The sequence below is a fragment of the Theropithecus gelada genome, chromosome 6 (assembly GCF_003255815.1).
Source record: "Theropithecus gelada isolate Dixy chromosome 6, Tgel_1.0, whole genome shotgun sequence".
Taxonomy (NCBI): Eukaryota; Metazoa; Chordata; class Mammalia; order Primates; family Cercopithecidae; genus Theropithecus; species Theropithecus gelada.
In genome coordinates this window covers 58,300,719-58,315,948 of record NC_037673.1, presented here as the reverse complement: position 1 = coordinate 58,315,948, position 15,230 = coordinate 58,300,719, and the positions used below count along the sequence as shown (strand labels likewise).

At 37.2% G+C, this 15,230-nt stretch overlaps 1 protein-coding gene and 1 pseudogene across 2 annotated transcripts in view; both read right to left on the bottom strand.

The window, feature by feature from the left end:
• The window catches only part of ZSWIM6 (zinc finger SWIM-type containing 6), a 223,983-nt gene that overhangs the window by 201,057 nt on the left and 7,696 nt on the right, over positions 1 to 15,230 (bottom strand). The window lies entirely within an intron of this gene.
• Positions 6,397 to 7,547, bottom strand: LOC112626130 (annotated as a pseudogene).

The window sequence follows — 15,230 nt, the reverse complement described above, 5'->3', positions numbered from 1 at the left end:
AGCCCCTCAAAAATAATGGACTGTTCCTTCACTTATCAGAAAGTGAGTTTTCTTTTGCACATAAAACTCTTGCCATAAGCATAAATGTACTTGTGTGTATGTGCAAGAGTAGTGAGATAATTACATGCCTTTGGGGCTTAAATACATCTGGTGTCACGTCACATCTAAGGCATACAGTTATTTCATTTTGAACCATTCACTCCAGAGAGTAATTATTCATCCCGTAACTTGGTCATAAAATGCAGAGCTTACTCAGTATTTCAGCAATTGTATACCATAGGTAGACTTTTACACGGTACTTCTATAAATCAGATAACCAAAACATGTACCTTAATAAGTTGAAGTGCTAAAATTATGGTGAGTTATATAGACTTCCTAAGCTTTTAACTTGTGCCCAGTCTACATAGAAAACTGCAAATGCTACAGGCAGATCCAGCTATGGAATAAACTTGAACAGGCCGGCGGTTCACTAATTTGAGCAGGGATAAGTATGATGGCAGCAGGAATGAGGTCACAAGAAGGCACGAAAACACTCAAAAGACCATTCCTGAATGCTGCCTGGAAAGATAACCTTTCCTCATCAGCAAACAGAAAAGTTTCCTAAAACAAAAGGGGGAAAGCACATTTTAAGGCTTGCTCTAAGAGTTAGGTCTTTAAGCTATAATTTGGTAGTAAGAGAATGTCCACAGCATCTGCTGAATCTGTCTACAGGGCTGCCAACACAATCCACAAGAATTCGAAGTTGCGCCTTCCAGTAACTGAGGTGTGTGTGCCTCTACTGCCTCACACAGCTTGTTACACTATCTCTCTCTGAAGTATGTCCTACATACATTGCCCCAAGTCTCCCACTAAAATCGAGAAAATGGTCATTGTTTCAAGTCAAAGTATTCATGTCACTAAATGTTGTGACTGAAATTATTTTTAAACGTCCAACAAAGAAAAAGTCACCCTCAACTGAGTGTAGTATCAGCTCCAAGGAGCAAGAAGGTATTATATCATGAATGCGCTACACATCCATTACTACTTATCAAGGAAAAAAACCAAAACATATACATTCAGAAATAATGAAACACTGCTCGGAGGCCAGGCCACTAAATCTGAATGGTACCACAGACCAAGGAGGACTGTGAATGACACATATGCAAAAAGACAAGCTGCCTCTAGCAACACTTGGAAAACAAAGTACAACATGATCCCACTTAAGAGCTGGGAGGCTTAGGTGTTCAAGCCTAGCACAGACTTCCCAGATGCTCCTGACAAATGACTTAACATCTCATATCCGTTTCCTCAGCCTTGGAATGAGAATACCTTCTCCTCAAAGTTGTTATGAGAGCTAGAAATCATGCTTGTAAAGCACAGAACTGGTACTACTCAAAAAGTGGTCAATATGTTGAGCTGCAACAATATAAAATGGCAAATAAATATGTTTCAAATGAGAGCTCATGCCAATCCTCATCCCAAACAAGATACTGAAAAACTTCAGGTTTCTCCAAGACCATTTTGAGATAGAAATGACTTTATGTGGCAGATCATTCTACCCTGCTACTTAACTTGAGGAAGCAAAGATTAAAAACAAACTGGAAAAAAGCTCAAGCATTAACAAGAATGCACAGATTAACAGATAAGGAAAAAAAAAAAGTTCAGGCAGACTTGCTATGGCCCACAGTAACCCTGCACATGAGCTCCAAGGTCAGTGCCTTGCCCACCATGACCAAACACAGCTGCTCATCCAAGAGAACTGAGAAGACAGGAAAGAAGAGAACTGACTTATGTATGTGAGCAAAAGGGAGTCTCCTGCTCTAACTACACATGTGCCACCATCTTGCAATCTTTGGCTGCAAACAGCACTGTTTGGTTTTTCCCAGTAATACATGCCAAACTGAATGTATCAGACTGTCATATAAATCCACATTCCAAGACAACTGACCTTGATAAAGTACTTACTATAATTAAAACAGCATACCGTTTCTTAAACTCAGATTCTAAGAAAGTGCCTCTAAACATAAAGGTGAATGCAAGTGTACCTTTGGAAAATCTGGGAGTGACCCAAACTGCCAAAAACACAAAACTAGGCTGTATTTTTCAAACTGGCATATTGTTCGTGTGATAGGTGTGGAGTAATAGATAGATGGAACCACTGAATAGCGTGCCTCCTCCTGGAGAGTTATGAAAATATTCCCAAAGGAAAACACCACTTCCTTCATCCATTTATTCAACAAACTTTTATTGAGAGACAACTATGTGCAAATGGTTGTACTGGTAGCCATGGATACAAACACATGTACACATACATATTCACACACATATTTACAGTTTCTGCCCTCCTGGAGCCTACAATCTCATGAGGGAGGACAATCCAAAAAAGAAAAATCACACAAAAAAACTATGATTAGGATTGCAAAGGAGGTAATTTGTTGCCAGGATTGTTTCTCTGAGCCAAGATGACAATTAGGGCATGAACCAAGCATAGAAGAGCATTCCAGACAGAAAAAAGAACATGGGCAAAGGCAGGTAGCAGGGCAGCCTGGACGCATCTGAAAAGCAAGGGAGAACATTGCACCGAAGGTGGCTGAGGGTCAAGGCCAGACTATGCTGGGCCTCGTACACCCATAAATGACTTCAGGCCTCTGAACAAAGGGACGCCACTGAAGGTTCTGCACAGGGTAGTTATGGACAACATCATCCTGGCTGCAATATAGATTCTAAGAGCTGAGCCCTGCCTGTCCAAAGTTTGCAAGCTGATTAACACTCTTATACATACACAAAGTCCACTCTTACACATGCATGTGTGTACAAACATAGCACATAAAAATTTTTTAATGGTGCTCTATGGTACAAATTAGAAGTGCAGAAAGGCCACAAACAGGTCAGAAAGGGGGGAAATGCATGATGTGATGGCTAATCCAGTCTAAACTTCACTGAAAATATTAAACTGTGGATAGCAAAAATAGAATGTGGAATAGGTAGTCTGGGTCATATCACCACAGCTTTCCAAGGCAAGAACTTATGAGAATACCCAAAAATTTTGAAAAAAACACAAGATTTCAGTTCATAATAAGCCCTTTAAATTGTATTTGAAACTATTTTTCTGAATACTTTATTTGTAAATCTTTAAATTGGGGGAAATGCTAACCAACTATCTTCATTTATTAATGAAAGTTTCCAAAAGAAGGGAATGTAGATCTTAGTACAGTCATATAAGGAATTCAGAAACATAAGTCTAAGAGTTGTTCTATCTTCTTCCATCTTCCACTTGCCATGGTACATATTCAGGGAAGTCTGAAAACTAAACCCCAAGTGATAAGGTCAATCCACAAGTGTCCATTCTATACACAAATAACACAGAATTAATTTTAGCTATCCCTTTTCCATTTTCGGCAAATTCTAGAGTTCCAAGTGAAGACAAAAATTCATCAGTCACTAGGTTCAAAAACAAGGGAGAAATTAAGACATTAAGGCATGATACACCTCGATGAATAAAACATGCTCTGTTTAGCTGCACTAGATCAGGCAACAATTATAATAAACTATTAACAAAAATAAATCTGTGGATAGAGAAATTTGTGTTTTAATGGTAATGAGACAGATTCTTTTAAAACAATGTTTCCTTTCTCTAATTATGAAATCAATATATGATGATTACAGAATTTTTGAAAAATACAGAAAACTAGAAGAAAGTAACAAATGAAGGAAATTAGATAAAACTGGAGCAATGCATAACAATGTATTTCCCTTTTGTGTACTATTTAGAATGCAAATACTTTCATGTATTCCCATGTGAGCCTCTTAACAGGCTTATGATAGAGGTGATAAAGGTATAATTAGTCCCATTTTATAAGGACTTGAGGAAGTCCAGAGCCAGTAGGTGTCCTGCCTATAGGCACACGGATAGTAAGACAAGATGCCTCCTAATGGCTCAGATATCTTCCCCAAGCTCCTGACCATGTGATTAGCAAATGATACATTACTTAAGTGGCTAACTGCAAGTATCTAAAATGAAAGCAGTACCTGTGAACATCAATCTAAGACTGCTAAAATACAACTTCGAGTAAGAATATAAAATGTACATATCTTTAAATTGAGAAAAAAAAAGTCAGGGGTGGTGAATCAAACCCATGGAGACTGAGAATCTCTTAACTGCTTCATTTTGGTCTGAATAGCCCAGACAGAAATGTATCTCCTATATGAAAGACTGAGGAGAGCCCACTGATGGATACCAGAAATAAGCCAAAGGTCACCTTTCAATCCCAAACAACACCATCTTCCCTCTCTCTCTCCCTACACACACAAGTGCACACAGGGCACAATTCTAAACTGATTTATATCTTGCCCTCTTCCTTCTGAGAAACAAGATGTATGGCTAGGGTAATCATAGACTTTATTATCCAAAAGGCAACATTTCTACGAGTGAAAGAGGTGACTGTATGGAAAAGAGACATAAGCCAAGATTGACTGGACAAACGGGAGGTCACCCAACATCTGGATAACCCATCCCTCTCAGGGGCCAAGTACTGAGGGTACAGCCCTATTATTAAATTATTATTCAAAAAACTGCTCTGGTATACCCCATTTTATGCAAATTGAGCCTTAAACAAATTCTACCTCAAGAGAAAGTCATCAGCATTTTGGAGACCAGTTTAGTACACCATTCCTACTAATTAGACAGTGTCATTTCACAACGTTTAAGATCTTGTGGGATATTCTGAAGTTATATGTGTTTTTGCATGTCATCTGTGAGAGGGAGAGTTTGTAAAAACTAAATTTAGTTATACCAGTTTCTTTTAAAAATGAAGTATCAAATAGAAGGAAAAAGCAATCACTTAATCCCACAAAGGCATTTATAATTCAGTTATTTTTCTAGGTGACCCAAAAGTACTGTTCTATACAGGAATATTCAAGTTACTTTCTGTTTAGAAGTTGGAATCGTCTAATAAATAAATTGCTTTCAGAATAGCTTTTGGGCTGATGCTACTATTAGCAAGTTAACAAACTTAAAGAAAAGGCCTCTTCAAATAAGAAGAAAAAAAAAGAAACCCTACACAGTATTTGGAGAAATATATTGATGACAAACCCAGTACTGAAAACCAGCCTACTTATCCAGCAGTCATATTCCTATTCACCTTCCTAAAAGACTAAGTCACAGCAATTCAGATTCAGAAAATCAAACAGAAATTAGAAACTGGAGCTATTTTTTTCAATTAAGAGAATTTCATGCAGACACCCACAGGACTGGCATATACTCTACGGCTATCATTCATCCAAGTGACATTTCAATGTCTACTATGCATATAATGCACTGGCACTGTTAATACAGTAGTTGGCTGTTCTAGATTTAAAATTTGCCAGAATTTTTTTCAAACTAGCAGATTCATCTTTCACTCCAAAAAAAGACTTTGTATTTAAATGCTCTGTAATTCTCACCCCAAAAAAACAAGACTAGAAATATCTGCTAAACAATGATAAATTCAAAATGACTACTGCATAACAGTGTATGGTAGAGTATTTTTACATCTGTTAGCACTCCATATTTTTATTCAATTTGATTAGACAACTGATGCTTCCTCCATCAAAGATGCTTAGAAATCTACAATCCTACAAAGGATATTCTGCTTTCTCATAAAAAGAAACTGTCCCTCATTTTCTCCAATTTTTACATTAAGGATGAGTTCCACAGTTGTGTTCTCAAATTTGGAAAAGATCATGAATCAGGCGAGGGTCAGTCTCCACAACAATCCCTTACAGAATTTCAGAAGGTCTACCCACATTCATTGGAGAGACAGAATGCCCCTCAGTCTAGAAAGGAAGCCAGATTATCTAAATGGATCTGGTTTACTATTACAGATTTTTAAGAAACAGTATGAATCTAAGACATAGAATGTTTTAGGATTATTAAATAAGCCTTCCTGAAAGAGTTGGGTTCAAAGCTCAATTCTAAGACAAGGAAAACAAAAGAGGAGAAAATTAATTGTTGCACAATTGTAAAGGATCAAAGAGGAAAACAGCAACTCATAAATTTTTAAACTGGCAGTTTAAAAATCTGATAGTGAATAAATCCCCAAAACGACTGTCATATGCTGAACTTTTACAGATTACATTCTGAACTGTAATATTTCCTATCTTTAACAGGAAGCATGAAGGGGGAAAATCAAGACGTGAAAAGTTTTTATACAAGGACATTAAATAGGCAGCCCAATGAAGTACAAATACCTGAATGGAGGTAGGGGTGAGAATTCCCTGTATCTAAATATGGCTACATGAATTTTTTGTGTTTTTCAGAGCTTAATCCACCATGGCTGAACCCACTACCACCAAGACTCATCACACATATGCTATTTTAAAAATACAAATTATGTTCTTTTCTTTTTAAATCTTGTTGTTTTTTGTTTTGAGACAAGAGTTTCGCTTTGTCGCCCAGGCTGGAGTGTGGTGGCATGATCTCAGCTAACTGCAAGCTCCGCCTCCTGGGTTCACACCATTCTCCTGCCTCAGCCTCCTGAGTAGCTGGGACTACAGGCGCCCGCCACCATGCCCAGCTAATTTTTTGTGTTTTTAGTAGAGACAGGTTTCACCGTGTTAGCCAGGATGGTCTCAATCACCCGACCTCGTGATCCACCCGCCTCAGCCTCCCAAAGTGCTGGGATTACAGGCGTGAGCCACCGCGCCCAGCGCAAATCTTGCTTTTTTTAAATTCAAAAAGACCACATGCTTAACATCAACTTGGTTTCAAAAAGACCTCAGGTCTTAAAACTAAGAGTACTACGACACTTATTTTGCCATTTGTGAGTTTCATGTCAAAAAAGTGGACGTTTTCAACATGAAAATTTACCTTCAAAACTCACCAGGACATTCTACCATAAATTAGGATATTTTCACAAACAATACAGTTTTCCCTTTAATATTCTTTATTTTCCATTTCTTCCACATCTTCGTGGTCCAGCTGCTTAAAGCTGAAGTGATCCCGGATTTTCATAAGCACATACAGCTTATTTGCTTCAATAATGTTGTAGGTGAGGCCTTTTTTCCCTAAAACTGTCCTGTCCCCACTGTGCACTAGAGGCAGGTCTGATAGTCTGGCTCCTCTGCTTGGTTTTCAGGGAGATCCAAGTTCACGACAATGGTGACTTGTTTCACATCAATCCCTCCAGTGCAAACATTTGTTGTTACGAGAAACTTCTCATTCTGAAACTTCTGAATGACGGACACTCACTGCTCCATGATCAGCTCTCCACTTAACAAAGACACCTGGTGGCCAGCCTGCATCATCTCCACAATCAACCACTTGGCATTTCGATGAGTCTGACAGAAGATGATGGCCTGGCCAATGGTTATGCCACCATAAATGCTGCACAGAGCTTGGTATTTGTCTTTCCTGTTCTTGCACAACACATAATACTGCCAGATGTTGTTCAGGGTCAGCTCCTCTTTGCATAACTTGGTAATTTAGGGATGGGTACAATTCACTCAGCAAAATGACACACAGAGTATCTATGAGCTACTGAAACAAATTCAGACCCAATTACATAATAGTAAATTTTAAATAAACTCATAGTTACTAGCTATTATATCACCAATTGTTGTCTAACGCATCTAAAATATAAACTATGAAAAATTTAAAACATAGTGAAAATTTTGAATGAAACTTGAATCTGTACTTTTTAAAAAATTCATCCATTTTAAAATAAAAGTACTTTGCTACAAATTGTTAAAATGAATAGAGTATTTTTAAAGGCTTTTTCCCCCCACTGTAGTCATTATTGAAAGCAAAAATGCAATACAATCCAGGCCTTTGGAATTTCCTGCTATTTATGAAACAGCTTAAACAAAATGCCTCTTTAATAAGTTGCTAAGGGAGATCCATGAAAACTCCAAAGAAACTGCTCTGACAAGTTCTAATAAGGAAAGTCATCTGAGCACTTTGCTTATAAGAACTCTAAAAAGCACTAATCAAACTACCTAGTGGGCTTTGGTTTTAATAAAGCGTGTTAAGCTAGAGCTCACATCATTTACATGACTCCCCTAAACAAAACATAAATTGCATTAAAGATACAAAAGGTAGTCTCTTACCTACTAACATCCAGTACTTTACAATGTTCTACGCATCATATTATACATATATACATATCTAGAGAGATACATTGATATCAATAGGTCAGTTGACAATCTTTATCTCCAGGCCACTTTTGAATTGTCTCCTACAACCTCTAACTACAGAAATACATCATATTGTATGATTACTACACTATGATATAGTTCAATGAACTTGATATTCTATCCCCAAGATATTCACTATATTTCCTAGTATTTCAGCACACTACCCAACTTGCTCTCATCCACAATATAAGAATCTGTTTTAAGATTTAAGAATGTGGGCCAGGCATGGTGGCTACTGCCTGTAATCCCAGCACTTTGGGAGGCAGAGATGGGTGGATCACCTGAGGTCAGGAGTTCGAGACCAGCCTGGAAAACATGGTGAAACCCCGTCTCTACTTAAAAAAACAAAACAAACAAACAAACAAAAATTAGCCGGGCGTGGCGATGGGTGCCTGTAATCCCAGCTACTCGGGAGGCTGAGGCAGGACAATCACTTGAACCCAGGAGGCGGAGGTTGCAGTGAGCTGAGATCGCGCCAGTGTACTTCAGTCTGGGCCACAGAGTGAGACGCCGTTTCAAAAAAAAAGAAAAGAAAAGAAAAGAAGATGTAAGAATGTAAATAACCTCTAAAACATCTGCCTTCTGTCATATACTAGACCAAGCAATTCACCTTTCACTAAATCCCTCAACTTAAGCTTTCTTATTTTCATAAAAGTAAATTCAGCAGAATTCATCCAATAACTACTTTAAAGACAATGTGAAGAAAATCAATTTGATTCCATTTCTAGTTATTCGGGCCATTTCTAGTTATTTGTGTTACCTTAAGAAGGGTGTCAGATCAATGCACTATTAAATGTTATCCTGCCATCTGATGGATTTAAGAACGTTACACCACTACTCATTGGATAAGCGAATCATCATCAGCGTTTCTATTTGTATTCAGGGTAGCTCATAGTACACCACAAATCATCCCCAACATGCCCTCAGCTTTTCTACGTACCTTTATAGAAAAAACACAATTACTATTCTTACTAAAGTCACTTCCAAACATACAAATTCACCTTGTGACGTTTTTCTTTCCAAAATTACTCAAGAACAAATACAACATATTTACAGATAGCCAAGTTCTTAAATTCATATATGCATCCAAAAACTTTAAACTCAATTTGCAAACACAATCTATGTAACACTGGCTCTAGGGTGTATAGAATCTAGACCCAGATACTAATATTTCAACTAAAACCTAGCTGCTCCCTACAAAAATGAATAGCAAGTTTTAAACATATTACTAGAGTATTAACCAAATCTAAACACACACAAATGAGTTAGCCAAGAGAACAGTGGTAACTGTAGGAAAAAACAGTATGTGTTTCTTTTTAATGTCTGATGGCACCTATAATTACATAAACCAATTCAGACTCCAAAACTTCAACAGCTACAGCAATTTTAAGAATGCCCAAGGCATAGTAAATAAATCAGGCAAATTTCACACCTCTTGGTGGCACCACAAAATGAAAAGTTTTGAGCTGGACTACATGTCTGATCTGACAAGACAATTCTTAAATCTTTCTCCTACCTAAAATAAACTATACATTACATGTTCCAAGATTTATTTACGACTACTATTAAAAATCAATCACGTCTAAAAACATGTACATCCCATTTCAAAAAAAAAAGAAAAGCAAATAGAGTACCACAGCACAGAATATGTCTGAAATTTAGTTTTGTTTGATATCTGAAAGTTAAGTTTTTGACACTTACCAGCAGTCCCACAACGTGCTGGCCCTGTGCCATCATGGCCTGGTGCCAGCCTGATGTAGGGCCATGCTAAAAATAGCAGCTAAGCAGCAGCTGTAACACATAGGTCCTTCTGACCTCAACTTTATTTCCCTAAAGGGTGACTGGAGGAAGAGGGGGACAACTGGAGGGAATAAGGGAAATGGAATATATTCTCAGTAGGTATTACTTACCTCTTCTGATTTGTCTTCTTTTCTACGACACACTCCTTTCTCCTCCCTTCCCTCAACCCATCCCCAAGAAAGAAAAGGACAGAAGAAGAGAAGAAAGAAAATGAGGGAAGAAAGGAAAGGAAAGGAAGAAAGGAAGAAAGAAAAGAAAGAAAAGAATGAACAAACTGGAGCTGTGAGGCAAGTTGGGTTCAGAGTCTTCCACACCTGCTGCCCTCAAGTCTCACTTGATTCTACCCTGCCATCATCAGAAAGCAGCCATTGATCATTTCAGTCATCAACTTTACCACTGTCTAGAGAAAAGTATAAACCACAATCCTGAAAAGACTGGCTAGGTGACTGGGCTGAAGGTATATCAGACAAAAATTACACAAGTGATATTCGGGGGAAAGAGGGAAGAAGAATTGTAAAATGGCATCAAGAATACAAAATCCTGGCCAGGCTCACACCTGTAATCCCAACACTCTGGGAGGCCAAGGCGGGTGGATCACTGAGGTCAAGAGTTCCAGACCAGCCTGGTCAATATGGTGAAACCCCGTCTCTACTAACAATACAAAAAATTAGCCGGGCGTGGTGGCACGTGCCTGTAATCCCAGCTTCTCGGGAGGTTGAAGCACAAGAATCGCTTGAGCCCAGGAGGTGGAGATTGGAGACTGCAGTGAGCCAAGACTGCACCACTGCACTCCAGCCTGGGTGACAGAGAGAGACTTGTTTCACCAAAAAAAAAAAAAAGGAAACTCACGGAACACTAAAAAACAAAGTCAAAAAGGAACAAGGCTAACATATTACATATTTAAAAGTTTGGTCACATAAAACAGCCAGATTACAAACATGGTATTTGGGTTTTAGAATCTTATTTTATGACAAGTACTTATTATAAAAATCACGACAACCTGCTTTGTAGAAATGAGCTGCAGGGGGAAAGGTTCAGCACGACCAGGCTTCTACCAACAGAGACCAATAGCCACACCAGAAGAGACTCCAGGTATGCCCCTTATACCTAAATTATAGAATTCCTACACAGTACTACACTCATAAAAACGCTAGTAACTGTCAGCAAACATTTATCACGTACAACCTGGCATATACAAAATTCTAATCTGTACTGATTGTAATTACGTAGAAGAATTTAAAACTTGCTTTTGTGGACTTATTCTACACACTATCTTCTTATGTAAGTTTTCTCTCTAAAATCTTCCAACATTAGAGATCTGACACCAACTAACAATGAAAAACACTTCAAGTAAAGAGATTGTTAAGTAAGGCAAGAAGAGGGAGTCAGTCACCTAAATTTTAAGCACATTAATTCACTAAATGAGCTTCCAATGTATCTGATCAGCTTATTCAGTTAGGAAGAGTTTAAATGTACTGACAGGTTCTGCTGCATCCTTCCAATTAACATCAGCGTTCAGGAATTGCACAGATAAAACTCCATCTTTCAAAGAAATATCAAATCTCTTTATCAGCAACAAGAAATAATATAATTGTAATATTTAAAAAAGGACCTTAAAATGAGATATTTAATTTCTCAAATACACTTTGAGAACCTAACTTTGCTGCATATATATTACATCTAACCTGCAAGTTAATTTCTTTCAAAGCTTAACATCTCATGGAAGATGATCAAAATCACCCAACACAACCATCCTTCAAAGCTGGAATTCCTAAAAGACATTTTTTAAAATGTAGTAGTTTTTCAAGTAAAATTTTAGAGTTCTGGAGATTATTTACACAACAATGTAAATGTACTTAACACTGCTGAACCACACACATAAAAGTGGTTAAGATGGTCAGTATTACAGTATGTACATTTTACCACAACCAAAATTTTTTTAAACCTAATGTGTAAATATCCTTATGATTTTTTAAATAAATCCTCCCAATGGAAAAAAAAATAGCATTTTAAAATCCTACCTATGATCACAATTTATAATCCAGGCCACTGTGAAAGTCACTCTAGAAAGTAGCAAGACACTGTAAAGCTAAACCTTCTAGGATAGGGAATGATGATGCATCATGGGCAGTATTGCTTGAACACCAACCAAAGAGATTGTGTGTGTCAGGCTCTGTTTTTAACAGCAACAAGTTATTGCTACTTTTTTCCCTGTGTTTCAGTTTCCTCATCTGTAAAATAGAAACAATAATGGTCCCTAACGCATATGGCTGTTAAGAAATACATAAAGGAAATGAGCGAAATGGAATATACACTCAGTAGGTATTACTTACCTCTTCTGATCATATTCCAGGGCAGTATTTGGCACCTGGTTAAGTGCTACGAAATGTTGTTATTACTCTTACTACTAGTAAATGTTGTAGCAGTATTAAGAGTCTCGCCATAAATCACGTCCAGCTGGTTCTTGAAGAACTGCCCCAAGTCATACAAAAAGGCTTTAAAGGCCAGGTGTGGTGACTCACACCTGAATCCTAGCATTTTAAGAGGCCAAGGTGAGTGGATCACTTGAGGTCAGGAGTTCGAGACTAGCCTGACCAACGTGGTGAAACCCCGACCCTACTAAAAATACAAAAATTAGCTGGGCGTCATGGCGCATGCCTGTAATCCCAGCTACTCAGGAGGCTGAGGCAAGAGAATTGCTTGAACCTGGGAGGCAGAGGTTGCATGAGCTGAGACTGCACCACTGCACTCCAGCCTGGGCAACAAAGGGAGACTCCATCTCAAAAAAAAAAAAAAAAAAAAAAAATTACAGAGAACTACAGTTTGGAGGCCACATCATTTATGTGAAAGAGGTACATATATGTATAGGTACATCCCAAAGGATTATGTGTATACTATTTACTGGTGAAGGAGGAGGAGGCACGTTGACAAAAACAATACATTATATTTTAAAAACCTGGTCAAATACAAACAATACTGGACAAGTTTTCATATATACACTAAGTTGAGAGCAAACTTCTGTTGTTCTATATAAGTACTTCAAACTTTCAGTAAATTCTTTATTATATGACCATATTTATTATATGGGTGTATTATATTCGTGTAACAGCAAGTCCTCCACTTAATGCCATCAATAGGTTCTTGGAAACTGACTTTAATCAAAACGACATATTACAAAACCAATTTATCATAGGCTAATTGACATAAACAGTAATTTCCTATCACATATTTCTGGTCACAAAAACATCACCAACCTTCTAAATAAAGACCACAACATTTTTAATATTAAACATTGAAACGAATGTGAAATATACATACATTTAACAACGATTAATAAAAACAAGATAATTCTTCACCCAGTTATTCCAGTTCAAGGTAGCAGGTGGACAGAGCCTGTCCCAGCAGCTCAGGGAGAAAGGCAGGAACCCACCCTGGACAGGATACCACCCCCATTGCAGGGCACACACACACACCCACACTCATTCAGACTGAGGCCATTTAAATGGGACAATTTGCCTTCTGTGCACATCTTTGGGATGTAGGAGGAAACCAGAGTACCCAAAGAAAACCCTCACAGACATAAGCCGACCGTGCAAATTCCACCCAAGATAATGGTCCTGGCCAGAACTGACTTCTTTATTTTCTCATCAATGATACAGTGATACCATGTTACTCAAGGACTTGCTGTATAATCACACAGCTGTAATACAGTTTTATACTTAACAATCCTAACTTTTTCTGAACTTTAATCTCATAACATTACTATGATTTCCAAATATCCACAAATGTGTTTTACACTAGCATGAATTGAGCATGCTAGAACCAGTACTGTACTGCAGTCATCAGAATTTAGCCTGAAACTAAAATGCTATCTAGGAATACATTTATAACATTCAATAAATGTTAGCCAAATAACCTCTCCAAAGAGTCCAATTTACATTCAAGAACATGCTTGTTTTGATTTCAGAGACTACCAAACTAAGACATGGTCCAAGCACTAGAAAAATATGCAACACAGCTTTGCCATTTTCTATGCCACTCTAAAAAATTTACTTAACATGTTTGGGCCTCAGTTTTCTTATCAGGAAAATGGGAAAAACTGAAATTGAAGTTATTTTTTATCTCTAAAATCTCCATAGCTCTACTAGTAGATAACAACTATAATGCAAGAGTATTTTATTTACAAAAATACCTCTCATCTTTCAGCGTATTTTGTTTTAAGAAGAAATGGAACTGTGGATCTGTACAGAGGGGTCACTGGAATATGCATGTGGTTACAACATTCAAATTATACCTGGGTTAATTTGTCTCCTTCTCTGTTCACCTGTGGACATCATCACATATATCCATTTGTAGACATATATACACACATATATTAACTGACAAAAATTAGTTAAGCGAATTCCACAAACATAAAACATTTAGCGTACTCAAGCAACAGTTTACTATCAACTGAAAGTTCAAAACGACAAGCAATTTTGCACTGCATTGTCTCTGAAGCTTGCTTTAGCTATCTTTTCTAGATGGAAAAAAATAAGGAAGAGTCCTATTTTTAAAGAACCGAAAACCAAGTACAAAGCATATTCTTAGAGGAACACAGGGCACTGAAAGCAAAAACTGAAGACAACCAGGTTTTTCTCTAACAGACGCACTTTACTTTTGAGATCTGGGTAGGACTGACAAACAAAACGTCTCTTCACAAGACAAGACTCAGTAACACTTTTCTCCTAATTATCATTTGATACTAATTTTTCCAAAGAAGATGTCTTTAAAGGAGAGAACAGCTCGTGGTTTTGAATTTAAAGTAATCTCCAAATATTTACATGTTAAAAAATTAATAAATCACAAAAACTAAACTAGCCTTTCTATTGTCACAAAGCACTATTTTAAAAATTATACCATGGTAATTTGAAATGTAGCTAAAAACGGTGTTGTGGGTTTCATACTGTTTACTACCTTTTTAAAATAGACCTGCCTATAACCCACTGTTTCTAAGATACTTATACTTACCTATAATCTTTCATTTTTAGGATATTTGTGCTCTTAAATATAACAGTTTAAGTCAACAGTTTAATGATGGCCCCTATACTAGTTTCTAACACTAAATGACTTTATCATATGTAAGTATGCTTCTTAAAGGTACCAAATTTATTTTGCCTCATTGAAGAAAATTTACAGTCTAACACAAAAAAATATAAAGCATGTGGAAATAGTACAGATCCAATCGTGATTTTTTTTTTTTTTTTTTTTTTTTTTTTTTTTTTTTTTTTTTTTTTTTG